This window comes from Pseudopipra pipra, chromosome W (assembly GCF_036250125.1).
Source record: "Pseudopipra pipra isolate bDixPip1 chromosome W, bDixPip1.hap1, whole genome shotgun sequence".
Taxonomy (NCBI): Eukaryota; Metazoa; Chordata; class Aves; order Passeriformes; family Pipridae; genus Pseudopipra; species Pseudopipra pipra.
In genome coordinates this window covers 12,903,281-12,920,965 of record NC_087580.1, presented here as the reverse complement: position 1 = coordinate 12,920,965, position 17,685 = coordinate 12,903,281, and the positions used below count along the sequence as shown (strand labels likewise).

Here is a 17,685-nt window from a genome sequence, read left to right as displayed (position 1 = left end):
ACCCCCTGTGAGAGACTTGTCTCCCATACAGGAGTATCCTGGGAAGGTGTCCTGAGGTGTTTCTCATTGGTCCTTGTTAACCCCTTCCTGTTGGCTGTTGACCCCTTACCTGATTGGTTTTTTCTGTGCCCCTGAACTGGTGATTGGCCCTCTTTTGACCCTCCTAAAAGCCTTATAAACCCCTACCCCACAAATAAACTCTCTCTTTCGTCCGTCCCTCCCTGGTGGTTTGTGTGGGCTCCTTGTGGGGTCGCCGGCCACGTGCTGGGGCAGGGGGAAGGGCATTCACCTGCAGGTGATGGGGCTGGCACCCTAAGGCCTGGAGGTCTCCCCCATCCCACTAATCCGTCGTAAGAAACAACAAGGGTTTTTCCTATTGCTGCTCCGAGACCCTGGGATCAGCCTAGGATCAGCCCAGAAGTTTAGGACAGAAACACAGACAGCTCAAACGTTCCTTAAAACCCAAAATGCTGCCGGCTGGCCTCTCCTCTCCCACCCCACCCAAACCCCAGCCCCAACCCTGGCAGACAAACTTACTTCTGGGTTTGGGCAGCAGCAGCAGTTGAGTTCTGGGGCCTTCAGGGAGGGCTGGAAAAGCTTTTTGTCCACAGTAAGAATTGTCTTGGTGCAAGAGGGACAAGGTGGGACCCAAGGCCAGGGAGCTGCAGGTTTCCACGAGGGATGTAGGGCTGGGCAATGCGATGCCTGGCAGGGCCACACCAGCCCAGTGGTGGCAGCAGGGCTCAGAAACAGGAAAAGAGGAGGAGAGAGATTTGTTTTCTTAGTGAAGAACACAGTGACTCTAAAACTTCATCTAAACCGGGTCTGTCCCACAGCAAACCATCTCCATTCCACACTCAGCTGCTGAAGCAGGTGCAGAATATCTCTTCCTGAAACATGGAATGGTTTGTTGTGGCCTTGGGAGGTAGAGGGCCTGAATTCCCAGTGGGATGAAGTCCAAGTTGGATGAAGCCAGTCCAAGAGGGAAGCAGCAGAACCAGGGAGTTGGGGTAAAGGGAATGGAGAAGATTCCTCCATCTCTTCTCTCCCTCTCCAGGGCTGAGGGCATTAGTGAAGTCAGGATGGAGCCCAGCCAGTACCAGCAGATTCCCTCCAGCTCTGTCCCGGGGAGGACATTCCCTGCCCAGTGCCTGCTGCGGGGCCGGAGCTGGGATGCCTCTTCCCAGCTCATGTCTCAGTAAGGATGTACCGGAGAATCCCACTGGCCACGCCCAGCGTCTCGTCGCTCTCCAGCACGATGTCATAGGCTTCCAGGTACTTCCCCCTCCGCTCTCCCACCTACAGCACGGCCCTCAGGACAGGGTGGGGAGGGGGGAGGACTGTGAACACCAACAGCTGAGGGCGGAGATACTGCACCCACAGCCCTCGCTGCTGGAAAGGGGATCAATAACCACCCTGACAATGCCCCAGACACAGCAGGAGCCCCCCTCCACATCACTGCCCCTCCCTGCTGCCCCAAAGCTTGGCACCTGGGGAAGGCTGGCAGGGAAACACAACACTGCTCCTCACACCCACCTTGTCATTGAGAAAGCCAATCTTGAGGATATTCTCCACGCTGGGAATGCCATCTGCCATCGTCAGGTCACCCATGGAGTCCCCGAGCAGGATGATGTTCGTCCTCGTGCTCAGCTGCTGGAAGTAATCTGTGCCTGCAGCACGGTGTTGTTCTTGTGGTAGGTGTGGATGAGTGGTGCCTTGAAGTGCGTGAGGACTCCCTGAGCACACAGGACAGACAGACAGACAGCTCTTAACCCAGTGGTGGCCCTGTTAATCGTGTCCCAGCCCTTGGTCCCAGCCCACACCTTTCCTCTCACCACACCAGTGTGGTGCAGAAACTCACGTCATCATCAAAGTCCATGTAGTTGGACACCACGTTGACGTTGGAGTAGAAGACGCTGGCCTGGCGGATAATCTCCTCCAGGACGTCACCGACGCCAGCAGAGAAGATGAACAGGGGGACATTGTTCTTGTGCAGCTGATCAAAGAATTCCTTGAAGCCATCCCTAGAGCAGGAGTGTCCATTGCATGGGGTTGTGTTACCAGCTCCCAGCACGGTGCCCGGTGTTCTGGGCTGGCAGTGTGCCCAGCCCAGCTCCTGTTTCTGTCCAGCACTTCCCAAACAGAAACACACAGGTGAGCTCTGCAAACAGCACGAGCTCTCCATGGCACCAGCATTCCTGTGGCCTTCCCTGTGCAGAACCCCGGAGAGCTCTGGGCATAGTGGTCGGGCAGGTGCTCATAGGAACATGGAGCACTCCAGCCCTTTGCCTGGCACCTCCTGATCACACCCCCTGCTCAGCGGGGGCACAGGGCACTGCCAGGAACCACGTGGGAAATGTGCAACAGGTCAGACTGGTTGGCAGGACCATCAGGCCAACCTGTGACAGCCTCAGTCTGCCAGGACACAATTCCATGCAGAAGGGGAACTTGGGCTCAAGAAAACCCAGACATACGGTGCCATCTCCTCCCTGAGCCTGGGAGCTCAGTCAAAGCCCAGCTCCCTGAGCCAGCCTTAGGGCCATCGCTGCCAGGGCAGCTGTAGCAGCAAGTTTTAGAGCAAAGGTTTTGTGCTGTGGGTGAAATCTGCTGCTGAGTCAAGGGCCTGGACAAGGCCCAGCAGCTCCAGTGCAGAGAACAAATCTCTGCTGGAAGCAAGGAGCTGCCCCCGCATCCCGCCCTGCACATGGAGAGCCGTGCCCAGTGCCGGCCCCTCGGCTGCTCCTCGCCAAGGCCCAAGGGAGGGGGAAGCGGTTTCTGCGCAGGAAGGGAGCAGCCTGCAGCCAGGGAGTGAGCTCAGCGGCACAGAGCCTGGTGACAGCAGAGAAACCTGGCTGCACAGGCAGGAGAGAAGGGCCGAGGGCAGCCAAGCCCTGTGCCTGTACCTCAGCACCACAGCCCCATGTCCATACCTCAGCACCACAGCCCCATGTCCATAACTCAGCACCACAGCCCCATGTCCATAACTCAGCACCACAGCCCCATGTCCATAACTCAGCACCACAGCCCCATGTCCACACCTCAGCATCACTTCTGACTCTCTGACAATCTGGGCTATGTCACCTTAGCAGATCTTCTGCTGCACCAGCAGCTCGTGGGCCCTGGTCCACCTGAGGAAAGGCAGCAGTGAGCTCTGGGGCAGAGGCCCTCAGCGGTCAGAATCACAACTAAATTCCCCAGGATCACCACAAAGCCCAGGGACAGCTCAAGCCTTGCATCCTGCAGTCCTCGGGGACAAGAGGTTGTCAGGGCAAGGTCAAGATCATCATGCACAGCACTCACCACTCCACCATGAGGGGACATTTCTCTTCCAGAGTCCGGTTGGGATCAATTCCAATGGGATAGTAATAGTGCAGCAGGTCCTTCAGCTGGAGCGTCGGACAGAGGGAAAAGAACAGAGTGAACATCAGGTCTAAACAGACTATAAACAACACAACCAGCATTTCTGAAGTCTTCCAAAGCATCACACTTCCTAAACACAACCAAACTGTGTCACTGAGCAGCTTCCCACTGAGCACACCTGGAGCTCTTGGCAGCCTGGCTGACCCTCACCTCACTCCAGACAGACACTGCAGGTACAAACATCCCTCCCCTTCCTCCTCTTATTGAGCTGAAACACCCACAGCTGTGCATGCAAATTCAATTTCCCTTTTACACTTCTCTGTCACTGCTGGCTGAAATGCAGCCTGGACACTTCCCCCTCCAGCCTGGCAGCCAGCACAGCCAGGAGAGTTGCCACGCCAGCCAGTGCGACCTTACAATGACGGGTGACAGGGTGTCCTACACACAGCACCCACCTTCTTCCTGCCGTCCTCGCTGACAACACGGCTGGTATCGAGGATATCTGCAAGGACAATACAATGACAATGGCACAGAGACATTAAAAGCCTTTCTAACAGCAGCTCTCCTGCATCTCAGCGCCGGCTCCTCCCAAAACAAGCTGCGGTGGCACAGCTGTGGAGTCCCAACAGGCGCCGAGCACAGGGCCTGGCTCTGCTGGGAGAGTGGGATGGAGATGGACAGCCCAGGACACGGCTCCTGCAATGGGCAGTGGGTGGCCAGGACCAGGCAGTGAGGCCCAGAGCCGCAGGAGGAGCAGTCAGGTTTGGCACAGGAGGGGACAGAGGATGACAGAAACCACAGTGATGAAAAACACAAATGCAGAAACCAAACAGAACTAGTGACAGTAAAAACAGCAGCTTCCACTCACTGTGAGATGTGGGGCAGCGCCTGCCGTCGCATCCAAACCTGCTCAGTGTCATGTCAAAGTCAGAAGTGACCTGGAAGAGGGGAGAAAACAACATCTGTGTGTGCCCCAGCGCACTCTGCCCCAGCCAGAGCAAGCCAAGGTGCTGCCAGGGCGCACACTGGCAGCGACAGGGGCAGACGGTGTCCTCACCCTCCCACCCCGGCGCTATTATCAGCACCGAATGGCTCCATCCTGCCTGGGCGGAGGAGGGGGTTGGGGAGTCGGGAGCTTCATAACCGGGAGCCAAAAGGACCGTCCGGGGAGAGCCACCAGCCCCGTCCTCCGTCTCCTCTGGGGCTTCTCCCCTCCGCCTGCACACCGCGCCGCAGCCGGGGGGGTGAGGAAGGGCCAGCTGAGACAAGGACGGAGCGTGAGCGATGCACCTCCTGCCCCGCCGGGGCCGGTACCTGCAGCTTGGCCACCCCCTGCTCCCGGAGGGTCCGGAGGATCCCCCGCACGCGCTCGGGCTGCCGGATCCGGACCGTGGCTTTCTCCAGCTCGGGCACCTGCGGGCAGAGCAGAGACCCCGCTCGGTGCCGCCCTGGTGGGACCGAGGAGCCTCCAGCGCCCTCCTGGCCGCGCTCCCCCGCCCAGCCCCGGGGCCGCCGCTGCCCCAGCCCGGGCTCCCGGCCCGCGGACCCCGCTCACCATCGCTCCCGCTCCGCTCCCGCCGGGCCGCGCAGCCGCGGGGCGGGGCCGGGGGGGCGGGACCGGAACGAGGCCGCGGGGCCGGGGGGGACTCGGGGCGTGCTCGGGGTAGGGGGTGCGGGGGGACCCCCCGTGCCCCGGCTGCGCCTCCGCCCGGCGCCCGCAGCAGCGCGGGGCGGGACCGGCGGTTTCGTTTCTGCCGCAGCGAGCGGGGAGGGCGAAGCAGAAAGGAAAGATTCCAATAAAGAAGCCGCGGGCAAGGGCGCCCGGCACTGAACCGCCCCGCAGCGCCGGGGACGCGGAGTCGCGGAACCCTGTGCGGGAAATGCCCGCAGAGAACCGTCCCCCAGCACTGCCAAGGCCACCACTAACCCATGTCCCCAAGAGCCACACGGCTTTTAAACCTGGACAGGGATGAGGACGCCACCGCTGCTGCCCTGGGCAGCTGTGCCAGGGCTGGACAGCCCTTTTGGGGAAAAATTTTCCCAAGAGCCAACCTAAACCTCCCCTGGCACACCTCAAATGACAAATCAGGGGCAGTGTGTGCGACTTCAGCACTGACAGGAGCTGTGAGCTGTTGCGGACGACGGGAAAGTATCACACGATCACAGTATTGATCATGACTAATCCAACTTTATTGCTGTAAGCTCCATGCTTATAAAGGTTAATAATTAGGCTCATTAATATTCCAAATACAAGCTCATCATTGGCTCCTAATTACCTAAGTTACATTTGCGCAAATGCTGCCTCTTTCTCATGGCTATAGTTACTTTATTTACTATTTGCTACTTTCTCTACCTTTCCCATCCTGTTGCTCTAATTTTTCTATCACGTATGCAGTTTCTTAAACAATACAGCTTCACAGCAGACAATGCAGCCTTGCAGTTTCTAAGACAAAGCAGTTTCACAAACACACTGATCAGTGACCTTCTAATAGTTTTCTTGTTTTAGCGTGAGACCAGCGGTATAGAATCTTTAATGTGTCCTCTCTCTACCAACCAGGTTTCTGCAATATCTTCTACACTTCCCCCGCTCTGTTTAGACAATGTTAAAAACACGTCACTCATTGCCTTTGTTAGCATGCTTTGAATGCATTTAAAAGCACAAGGAACAATGCATAAAGCAGCCAGCAGTATTAGTAAAAGCGAAATTGCTTGTTTAGTGATCTCCGCAAGCCATGGTCCTAAACCTAATTTTGCTAGCCATCCCCTAATGGGATCCTTTTGAACTTCAAAGTCATTCAGGTGACTTTGCATTTCTCTGAGTTTCTGGTAGATGGACTGAGAGTGATCAGAGAGATTCATACAACACATGCCTTCAAATTCTTTACATCCATGCCCCTGAGCCAGCAATAGAAAATCTATGGCTGCTCTGTTTTGTAAAACAGCATGCCTTATTTCATCAGAGTCATGAGCCAATTCTCCCAGAATTTTCGAAGTTCTATTCATTTGATTTCTTGCCCAACAAGCTGTTCTTTGGACAAGAACCAGGCTCAGTCTTAATAATGCTTCTTGAAGACCCTCATTAGTACATAGGTACCAATCAAGATCATTTTTCTGCATTGGTAATCGTATACGTGCAGGCTCTTGAGCATCAATTTGTAACACACGCTCTCGACCCTTTTTTATCAGGGCTGCCAACATTTCAATTTTTTGTAAAAGTGTTTTAGGCTGTTGTATGCTAGTTGATAACCATTCTAAAACCCCTATATCCTCCCCCGTTTCTGTTTGTGATTGTGTAATAGCACCCAAAATGTATCGTTTGTCAGCCCAAAAGGTAAGTTCTAAAGGTAATTCCCATTGTCTTCTCCGAACACGGCCCTGAGTGACACAATCTAAAATTTGTTGGAGTATGAGTTGTTGGTGCTTTGTGACAGTAATTTTGGTTGTTGGGTCTGTTCCTTTTAATAGGGGTCGCAATTCAGCTAAAAGGTCAGCAGGGATTCCCACAACAGGGCGTAACCACTGTAAATCCCCAAGAAGTTTTTGTGCATCATTCACAGTGCGCAATTTTGATTGAAATACCAATTTCTGTGGGATAACAGCATGTCGAGAGATAGTCCACCCCAAATATCTCCATGGTTCTGTCGTTTGAATTTTTTCATCTGCTATTATTAACTTATATTGTTCCAAATGTCTGCGAATTATTTGTATTTGTTCGGGTACAAACTCCTCAGGCTGGCAAAACAATATATCATCCATATAGTGATAGATTATGCAGTCAGGCCATCTTCTTCGCAAGGCTTGTAAGGCAGTATCCACATATAGTTGACACAAAGTTGGACTGTTCCTCATCCCTTGTGGTAATACTGTCCATTCAAATCGTTGGTCAGGTCTTTCTCTGTTAATAGCAGGTAATGTAAAAGCAAAACGTTTAGTATCCCGAGGGTGCAATTGAATTGTAAAGAAACAATCCTTTAAGTCCACAATCAGTAAGGACCAATCCATGGGAAGCATTGCAGGATTTGGTAGTCCAGGCTGTAAAGCCCCCATGGCTTCCATTTGTGAGTTAACTGCTCTTAGATCATGCAATAATCGATATTTTCCAGACTTTTTCTTTATTACAAATATAGGTGTATTCCAGGGACTAGTAGAAAGTTTTAAGTGTCCTTGATCAATTTGTTCTTGTACTAATTCATGAGCAGCTTCCAAGCTTTCCCGTTTTAAAGGCCATTGCTTAACCCATACTGGAGTATCAACAATCCAAGTAATAGGAATTGGGAAAGACCAAGCAATGGCTATTCCCCCAAAGGGTAATCATTGGAGAGTTTCATCCCAATTTGTGTCAAAACATCTCTCCCGATTAAGCATTGTACTGTTGGTGGAAGCTGCACAACAGACAGGACAGCACTGGCCACACGACCTTCCACCTCAATGTTCACAGTAGGAGTCCGCATAGCAATTGAGGCACCCCCAATGCCAGTCACAGTTGTAGTAGCAGGTTGCAGAGGCCAGTGTCTAGGCCAACAATGAGGAGCTATTATACTGGAATCAGCTCCTGAATCTAGTAAAGCATCCAGTGTTTTTGTTTGATCTTTCCATATAATTGTAACTTTATGTTTTGGCCTCTCACTTAAATCCAGTGTCAGTAAGGTAAGTCCTCTTGTAGAACCAAATCCACGATCTCCACGTTGCATCAGTTGTCGGTCGTTGGTTAAAGGTTTTGCTAACTGTGGCAGGGGTATTAATTGAGCAATACGTTGTCCTTTAGGAATCCTTAAAGGTGGAAAAATAGTATATGCCATAACCATTATCTGTCCAGTGTAGTCAGCATCAATTAATCCAGGCAGCACAAATAATCCAGCAAGACTAGCTGATGATCTTCCTATCAGCAATGCACCAAACACTTGTTTGTTTATTATTAAAGGTCCATAAATCCCGGTGGGAATCTTTTGAGGTTGGGTGGATAGCAAAGTGACCTCTAGTTTCGTGGCTAAATCCAATCCGAGGCTACCGGCTGTGGCAGGTTGTCTTTTGAGGTTGGGTGGAGTTCTGACACTGCTGGCACCAAATTCCTGTTGCTCGGCACTCCCTTCTGAAGTGTCCAGTAGCTCCGCATCGATAACACTTTGATCGAGTTTTTCCATCTGTGGAGTTATTAGCCTTTCCCTGGAGGGGTGCAAGAGCTGCTAACACTTGAATTTGGGAATTTTGAGCCTGTTCTTTAAGCTCCTTAACTAAGTCCTGAGTCTGTTCTTTAAGCCCTTTAGTAAAATCCTGAATAGCATTGACTAAAAATGCATTCTCTCCTGTTGGTATTTGCAATACTTTGTCTAATAATTCTTCTATAGTCCAATAAGGACCCAGTGTATTTATTACTTGTTTAACCATTGAGTTAGCATTTTGCAAAACACACTGCTTTAGCATGGTTCCCTTCATATAATCTGGGACCCCAGCTTTTGTGATAGCAGCTGTTAACTTGTCAACATATTCACCAAAAGATTCATTCCTTCCCTGTTTTAAGCTCATATATAATGGCACTCCCCCTGGCTCCTTGACCCTATTTAATGCTTTCCTTACAAGGTCCATGGCCTCTCTAATTTTATCTGCCCCAATGTGTACTTGTGCTTCGGTTCGTGAATATGGACCTGTTCCCATTAGTTCGTCTGCTGTAACGCCGTGTAAAGGATCCCCCGGTTGCCTGATCACAGCAACACTTTCATTAACATATGCTTGCCAATAAGCATTAAACAAAAGCTGCTGATGTTCTGTAAGTATCATTCTCGAAATGGAACGGAGATCTGAGGGTAGTAAAAGTTGAGTGGCCCAGAAATAATCTAACATTTGTTTAACAGGTTCTCCATGCAAACCAAATTCACTTACAGTGCTCCGCAGTTGTGCCAAAAGTTTCCAATCTAATGGAGTTATAGTGGCATTTAGTCCTCCCCCTGGCATTTGATTATAAATAACTGGAAATGCCATGCCCTCTGCCCCCTGCAATTCTTCTGACAGGCAATGTTTAGCAATCGCTGCCCATGTATCTCTCCTCTCCTTGGCTATGGCCCCCGCCGGGTCAGTGCTTGCCCCAGGGACAGGCATCACAGCATCTAAAGCAGGAGGAGGGGGTGCTGGTGGCTCCAGCAATGGATCAGCGTTATTGCTTAAAGGTTCTGCAGGGGCAGGAGGGTCAGGAGGGGTTGCAGAAGGGGGAGCTGTATTTTCATTAGGAGGGGGGGCAGACGGCTGTGCTGGGAGCATAACTGATTGAAATGCAGGGGGGGTAGGGGAAATAGAGAACCAATCTCTGTTGTGTTCCTGCATACCTCGAGCTTGCTCAGCAGCTCGTTTCTCTGCTTCATGTTGTAACAATGTATCATTCACAACTTTCCAAAACTTTCCCAGCTTTTTTGCAACTTTATCCTCTTCTAGAATGGCCTCACATATTTTATCTCCAAACTTTCGCCACTCTTCTAAAGAATGCACGGTATGCGGGTTGATAAAACACCCTTTTGCATACCCAAAAGCAAGCAATCCTGGTAATTCCCTTTTTAAATCTATATCTTTAATACCCTTTTTCTGCAAAAATTCAGAAAATAAACTATATGCTGCTTCCCTTTCCATTTTTTACCTATTTTTAGCGCGCTCTTGCAGCCTCCAGGGTCCGGCAGCACGTACGGTGGAACTCGTCCCAAGTGACGCTTTAAGGATCCGAAGTTGCAGTTGCCCACTTTTTGATCCGGGTCCGAAGTCGCAAATTCTGCCAACTTTTTGACCAGTTCCAGGTCCAAGTCACTCCTCAATTTGACTTTTTGACCAGCCTTCGCTGCTAAGGCTCCGACACTATGCCATCCCAACCGTGGATTCCCCCGTTTCTTTAAATTATCACGTCGGGGTCACCATTTGTTGCGGACGACGGGAAAGTATCACACGATCACAGTATTGATCATGACTAATCCAACTTTATTGCTGTAAGCTCCATGCTTATAAAGGTTAATAATTAGGCTCATTAATATTCCAAATACAAGCTCATCATTGGCTCCTAATTACCTACGTTATATTTGCGCAAATGCTGCCTCTTTCTCATGGCTATAGTTACTTTATTTACTATTTGCTACTTTCTCTACCTTTCCCATCCTGTTGCTCTAATTTTTCTATCACGTATGCAGTTTCTTAAACAATACAGCTTCACAGCAGACAATGCAGCCTTGCAGTTTCTTAGACAAAGCAGTTTCACAAATACACTGATCAGTGACCTTCTAATAGTTTTCTTGTTTTAGCGTGAGACCAGCGGTATAGAATCTTTAATGTGTCCTCTCTCTACCAACCAGGTTTCTGCAATATCTTCTACAGTTGCTCAGGACCCCACTGGAAATTGTTCTTTTTACGGGTCACAAAGTAAAGAGGGCTCACAATCTGACTGTATTCTGGGATATGCATCCTCCAGAAACCTATTGCTCCCAGAAAAGCTTGGGTTTCTTTCTTGTTTGTGGGGGGAGCCATTGCTACAATCTTGTTGATTATGTCTGTTGGTATCTGGCGTCGTCCATCTTGCCATTTCACCCCTAGGAATTGGATCTCTCGGGCAGGTCCCTTGACTTTGCTCTTCTTGATAGCGAAACCGGCCTCGAGGAGAATCTGGATGATCGTCTGTCCTTTTTTGAAAACCTCTTCTGCTGTATCCCCCCATACAATGATGTCATCGATGTACTGGATGTGTTCGGGAGCCTTACCCTTCTCTAGTGTGGCCTGGATCAGTCCATGGCAGATGGTTGGACTGTGTTTCCACCCCTGGGGCAGTCGATTCCAGGTGTATTGAATGCCCCTCCAGGTGAAAGCAAACTGTGGCCTGCACTCTGCCGCTAAAGGAATGGAGAAAAACGCGTTGGCTATGTCGATGGTGGCGTACCACTTTGCTGTCTTGGACTCCAACTCGTATTGGAGCTCCAACATATCTGGCACTGCAGCACTCAACGGTGGCGTAACTTCATTTAAGCCACGATAGTCCACAGTCAGTCTCCACTCTCCATCGGATTTACGCACAGGCCAGATGGGGCTGTTGAAGGGTGAATGGGTTCTGCTGACCACCCCTTGGCTCTCCAACTTCCGGATCATTTTGTGGATAGGGATCACAGCATCTCGGTTTGTCCGATACTGTCGTCTGTGCACAGTTGTTGTGGCTATTGGCACTTCTTGATCTTTAACTCGCAGTAATCCTACAATGGAAGGGTCTTCTGAGAGGCCAGGAAGGGCAGACAATTGCTTGGACTCCTCTTCAATCACCGAGGCTATACCAAAAGCCCACCGGTACCCTTTCGGGTCCTTGAAGTATCCTCTCCTTAAGTAGTCCATACCAAGGATGCAAGGGGCTTCTGGCCCCGTCACAATGGGACACTTTTCCCATTGGTCTCCCGTCAAGCTCATGTCTGCCTCTACTACTGACAATTCTTGAGACCCTCCAGTCACTCCAGAAATAGTAACAGTCTCGGTACTCTTATACTCTGAAGGCATTACAGTACACTGGGCTCCAGTATCTATCAAGGCCTGGTATCTCTGAGGATCCGATGTGCCAGGCCATCGAACCCACACAGCCCAGTAAACTCGGTTATCTTCTTGGTCCCTCTCCTTCTCCTGGCAGAAGGCAGGGCCCCTCTACTGGTCTTGATCAGAGCATTCGTCGTCAGAGTTTGACTTTGACTTCTTAGACTTTTTACCGTTGTCGAAGTGGACCTCCATCTTCTCGTGTTTCGGCGATCGCAGTTTCTTTTCTAAGAAATCTCCGTCTACTACATAGACAACTTTCTTGTCAGTCTTCTTTCGCTTCAGCTCCCTCACTCTAGCTTCAAGCTTAAAAGTGGGTTCACCATCCCACTTCTTCATGTTTTCTCCTTTACTACGAAGGTATGCCCATAGTTGGTTACGTGGCCAACGCTTAGAGTTCTCTTTCCTTTGACTTGTGAATGACAGGGACCGTGAGCGAGATCGAGACCAGGATCGAGGTCTAGGCCGAGGTCGTCTTTGTCGGTCCCGCCATGATCTTCCCATTGGCCTTTCCTGGTAATCTCTATACCTTCTGTCCTCTCTGTCTCTAAGGTCGTCCTCATATCTGGAATATTCATAATCTCTCTCCATTCTTTCCCTATCATAGGGGTGTCGGTATAGAGGGTCGAAGGGGTCTTCCAGATTTTCCTCTATGCTCCTCATCCAAGCACACATGGTGTCCACACTTGGTTCATCCATCTTTGGATGATATGCGGTTATCAAGCAATACCTATATGGTTTAGGGGCACCTTGAATTACCTTCTTCCACATTGGTTGTGTGCAAGGAACATTCTCGGGAACTTGGATGTCATAATATTCTGGATCAGAGTAGACAATTTCCTGCATGGCCAATTCCCGCAGGTATTGGATGCCTTCTTCCGCAGTCCTCCACCTTCTCGAAGAACTCTTCAGGGACTCCTTAAACGGGTATTTCGCCCTCACAGCATGAAGAATTCGGAGCCAAAGACTGGATGCCGTTTTCTCCCTTCCCATTTCTTGTTCTATCTTAGGGTCTCGGGCAATGGATCCCAGTTGTCGTGCTTCGTCACCTTCAATTATGTGACTATCAGCTCCCTTGTCCCAGCATCGCACCAGCCAGGCGAGGATTTGTTCACCAGGCAAGCGCATATAATCTCTCCGTAAATCTCTAAGCTCTCTTGTGGTCAGTGATTGTATAATTTCGCTTTCTCGCATTATTTCTTGTCCATCTCTCCCACGTAGAATCTTTTCTACCTCCCTCTTTACTCTTCCGCTCTTACGTGGAACCGCTCCTGCCTCCTCCCTGTATCTCTCACGTGGAGATGGAGACTGGGCATGCCATGGGGATAAGCTTCTATGTTGTTCATGGCGTGGAGATGGACTTCTACGCCGTTCATACCGTGGGGACGGACTCCTACGTCGTTCACGCCGCGGAGATGAACTTCTACGTCGTTCACGCCGTGGAGATGGACTTCTACGTCGTTCACGCCGTGGAGATGGACTTCTACGTCGTTCACGCCGTGGAGATGGACTTCTACGTCGTTCACGATACCCAGCCGGTGGAGGTAGCGAGTAGTCTCTCGGGTGCCAAGATAAGGGCTTCTTCCAATCATCCACACCTCCAAGAGAAGGTTGGGTCTGGAGGGGTAGAGATAATTCCCCCTCCAATTGAGGGGGATGCTTTGGCTCCTTCTTTGCGTCCTTTGTAACACTGAATTTGTAGTCGGGATATAAATCATCAAGCGACAATATACCACCGGCCATTTGTGCTGTTGCTTTCTTTTCTCTTGGTGCTGTTCTGTATTCCTTTGGGCGTGCCCCTAGTTCTTTTGGACGTGCTCCTTCCCGTGTAGCCGTTTCTTCCTCTCTGGTAGCTGCTTCTTCTCTTCCAATCGCTCCTTCCTCAGTCACAACCACTTCTTCCTCTCTCGCAGTCGCGCCTTCATCACTTGCTGTTGCTCCTTCTCCCATTGCTGCCGCTCCTTCGTTCACTACATCCTCTGTTCCTTCTTCTTCTTCTTCTCTTTCTTCTGTGCGTTCTGGTTGCGGAGATGGGTCCGTAAGTTCCTCGATCTCCCTTACCCACGTCTTCTTCTTCTTTATAGGGGCAATGATGATCTTCCGGTTCTTAGCTTGAGTCCCGGTTCTAGTGGACTTAGTAGAAATGTCATTGACTTCAAGTTGTGTTTGGACCCCAACTTCTGTGGACCTAATAGGGACATCACTGGTTTCAAGTGGCGTGGTTTGGGTCTCTGTGTCGACCTTAGCCCTCTGAAGGTGGTCTATGGCAGCTCGATAAGCATTAGCCAGGCCCCAGCACAAAGCGGAGAATTGCATATTCGGATCTTTGTAGGAAAAACACCCTTCTGCCAAACAGTGGGCCATCTCACCAGAATCAAACATTTGTTCTGGTGTGAACTCCCAATTAATGGGGGGTGACACACGTCCTACTAATCTACCGAAATCTCCCCAAGCTCCATGCCACCCGGGGACTGGCCTGTCTGCAGCCCTTTCCAAAGTTCCAGCGAATCCCTTTGAGGTGTGATCTTTCCTACAAGAGGGAGAGCAACGGAACCCCATTCTTCCAAGTTTAAGGAGCACTTCCAGTACCTTTATCAATGACAGTACTGTTGCAATAAGATTTATATAGTAATTAGAGCCGATTTTAACCATGGGGATCTCCTTTACCAAACCTTCGATGTCAAAATTAAAGGATGGAAGCAATTCGTTCCATCCATCCTCAAGGTCTGGACGTCTCCCTATAGAGTAGCCTAACACAGGTGTAAAGACGGCTAGAATTATAAGACAAATTAATGAAATAGCCATTGCTTTTTGTTATTATTTCTTCTTGATCCCAAAACAAACTTTTGTTTTATATAAACAAAGTTTCCTTGGCTGTTTTCCCAGACTCTGGCAGTGTTCCCAGACCTGTTCCCAAAACAATAGATTGGCTTGCAAAACAACACCGAGCTTAGCTGTCTTCCTGGAAAATGTTTATCAAAACAAGCCAAACTTAACCAAAATATCCCACTTCTGACACCAAAAAATGTTGTACAAGTTTCGAGTTGGCTTCCTGCCAAGTCCCCCGAAACTCGACAACAAGGACCCGCCTCCCAGAGAGGGAAAAGAAGAAAAATCAAGCAGCCAAAGCTATAGCAAAAAATATGTATATATATATATGTATATTTATATATAAGACAGATACACGAAAGGGGAATACCACACACCGGGGGGGGAAGGGGGGGGGAGGGGAAAAAAAAAGGAGAAGGACAAAAAGGGGCAAGGACCGAACAAGTCAAACAGCCAGTCGAAGGCAAACTAGCAAAAGTCTCACCACTTCCCTTCGAACAGGCAGGATGGCCAGACACGGTCCTTGGCTCTCCCCTCACGCGTGGCAGATAACGGCAGTCACTGTAGGCCTCGGCTCCAGATAAGCCCAACCGAAACAGGGACCCACCGTTCTCGAACCTCGCCGGAGAGGAAAGAGAGCGAACACTCTTATCAATGCCTTATTTATACCCTGGGTTACGTAAAGGAATAGCATGGAATACTTCCTTGGTCACCCTCCTAGTTCCTTCCTGGTTACAAGCTGGTTTCCAGGAAGGCCTAGACTGAAACCATCACACAGGGCAGCCGGGCAGGGGCTGGGGGAAGGGGCTGCAGCCTGGGTTGAGGCTTTGCTTGAGGCCCCCCCAGGCTGACACGTGTACAGGGCTCCCCGGGTCCATGTGCTCACCCCAGCATCCATCAAAAGCCTTTCTTGGGGGGGATCTGGGCACTGTCTGGAGCGGGCAGCTGCCTGCCCTGGCCTGGCTGCCCCTGTCCCGGGGCTGGGGGATGCATGCGGGGTCCCCGCAGCTGCCCGCCCGCCCCGGGATGCGGGTGGGGGCTGGAGGAGACATGCAGGGTCCCGCCGCAGCTGCCCCCCGCATGCAGCCGGCACAGAGCCGCGGGCGATACCTGGAGTCAAACTCTTTGCCATCTTTAAAGGTCCCATTGTAGTGCTAGCGAATGAAATCCCCCATCTGTGCCTCCCGCAGGCAGATTTTGGGGATATAGTATCTGTCTATCACCACGTCTTCCCAGCGCCGGGGCCCCCAGGATGCCCAGGAGGAGGAGGAGGACGAGGCAGTGGCTGCCCGGGGCCATGGCCATGGCGCTGGGGCTGCGGCGGCAGAAGGGCCCGGTGGGGGGAAGGCGGAGAAGGGGGGTCTGGGACGCCCCTTCCCTGCCTGGGACGCCCCTTCCCTTCGCTTTCCCTTCCTTCCCTTCCCCTGGGCCAGCCCAGCCCGGCCCTCTTGGAATTTCTGTAGACGTGTCCGGGCCCCATCGCGCTCCCCCCGCGCTCCCCCTCAGTGCCAGGAACAGACACCGCGGGAGAGAACGATCCACGGCGGGAGGGGTTGTTTTATGTCCCCTCTTTTGTTTTCCCTGGGGTAACACAAAACACTCTGTTTCCGTAGAAACCTCACAGAGACATTGAAACAATAACTTTATTGCTAAAATCTTACCATATTCTGAACCCAAACACACGTACAAACTATTACCAAACTTGTAACAGTATCGCCCACCCCCCCCTCCCCGCCCACACTGCAGATAGCAGCGTAACCCACCAACATTGTAATAGAAACTCACAGAACATACAGGGAGACGGGAGCCGGGAGACCCCGAGTCGCTGGGAAAGAACAAAGCCGAAATGCAAGATCCCCGCCCATGGGATCAATGCAGGGAGCTCTGTCACAGCCATGGGGGACGTGACTCGCTATATTCACTACCCCAAGCTGCAAATGAACAGCGACCCTGTGTCTCAGCGTGGCAGCAGCCATATTCCCTGCCGCACGGACCGGACACTGATCCGTCTTTTCTGGCCCCAGCGCAGCCCCGCCCCACCCACAGACACAAAGGGGAAGGCAACCCCGCCCCCAACCCACCGCCCACCACCACGCCCCCACGGAGACCCGGGTTGAAATAAGGAGGGGGGGAGGAGTGGGGGGATGGGGAAGAGGGAACCCAGATAGTTCCACCGGGGATGGTTCCACCGGGAGGGAACAAAAAGGCAAATGGGGGGAGGTCAGCTAACATGTGGGAACAATGTCTAGACGAGGCACTTCCTGTGGGAAGCTTGAATAATATTCAGGCGTGCCCAAACGATATTAGCCAAAGCCAGTCCCCTCAGCGTCAACCCCTGTATGGGGCTACAGAGAAACTGAGGCCTTTGGTAAGAGAATCTGGTATGTCCTTAACCAATACTCTCAAGTATTTGGAGGCATTGAGTTCCATCTATTTTTTCACCACATATGACTGGAAAGAACTAATGAAAATAGTTCTTAGTGACACCCAATATACAGTCTGGTTAGCTGACTTTCAGAAAAATTGCTCTGCTTATATTAAATACCCACAGACAGGCGTCACAGCACACCAGTTAAGTGGGGATGCAAATTATAATTCATTAGATACACAATCTAAATACCATAGAGAAATATGCGACGTAGTAGCCAGGCAAGCCCTAAAAGCTATGAAAAACACTCTCACTACAAACCAAGATAATTAATTACCTGTTCCCCATTAAAGTGTTACAAGGTTGTACTGAGCCAAATTTGAGATGTTTAGACCAGCTGCAGTCTGCTTTAAACAAGCAAGTTGAATACAATGAAGCCAGAGAGATGCTGTATAAGCAATTGGCTCTTGAAGAGGGGAATACAAGCTGTGAAAGAGCCTTGCAGACCCCTCCTGCAGGGGAAAATTGCAACATTCCTGAACTGGTTCAACCCTACCAAAGAGTTAGCTCTGAGAAGCACCAACCTGCCTTTTTAG

The 17,685-nt window shown here is 50.9% G+C and overlaps 2 protein-coding genes and 1 pseudogene across 2 annotated transcripts in view; 1 reads left to right on the top strand and 2 right to left on the bottom strand.

Moving 5' to 3' along the window:
* The window catches only part of LOC135404848 (kelch-like protein 10), a 130,431-nt gene that overhangs the window by 42,534 nt on the left and 70,212 nt on the right, over positions 1-17,685 (bottom strand).
* LOC135406301 (hydrocephalus-inducing protein-like) overlaps positions 1-17,685 on the top strand; it is a 116,401-nt gene that overhangs the window by 31,453 nt on the left and 67,263 nt on the right. The gene's annotated exons all lie outside the window — the stretch shown is intronic.
* LOC135406129 (7-methylguanosine phosphate-specific 5'-nucleotidase-like) lies at positions 214-4,965 on the bottom strand (annotated as a pseudogene).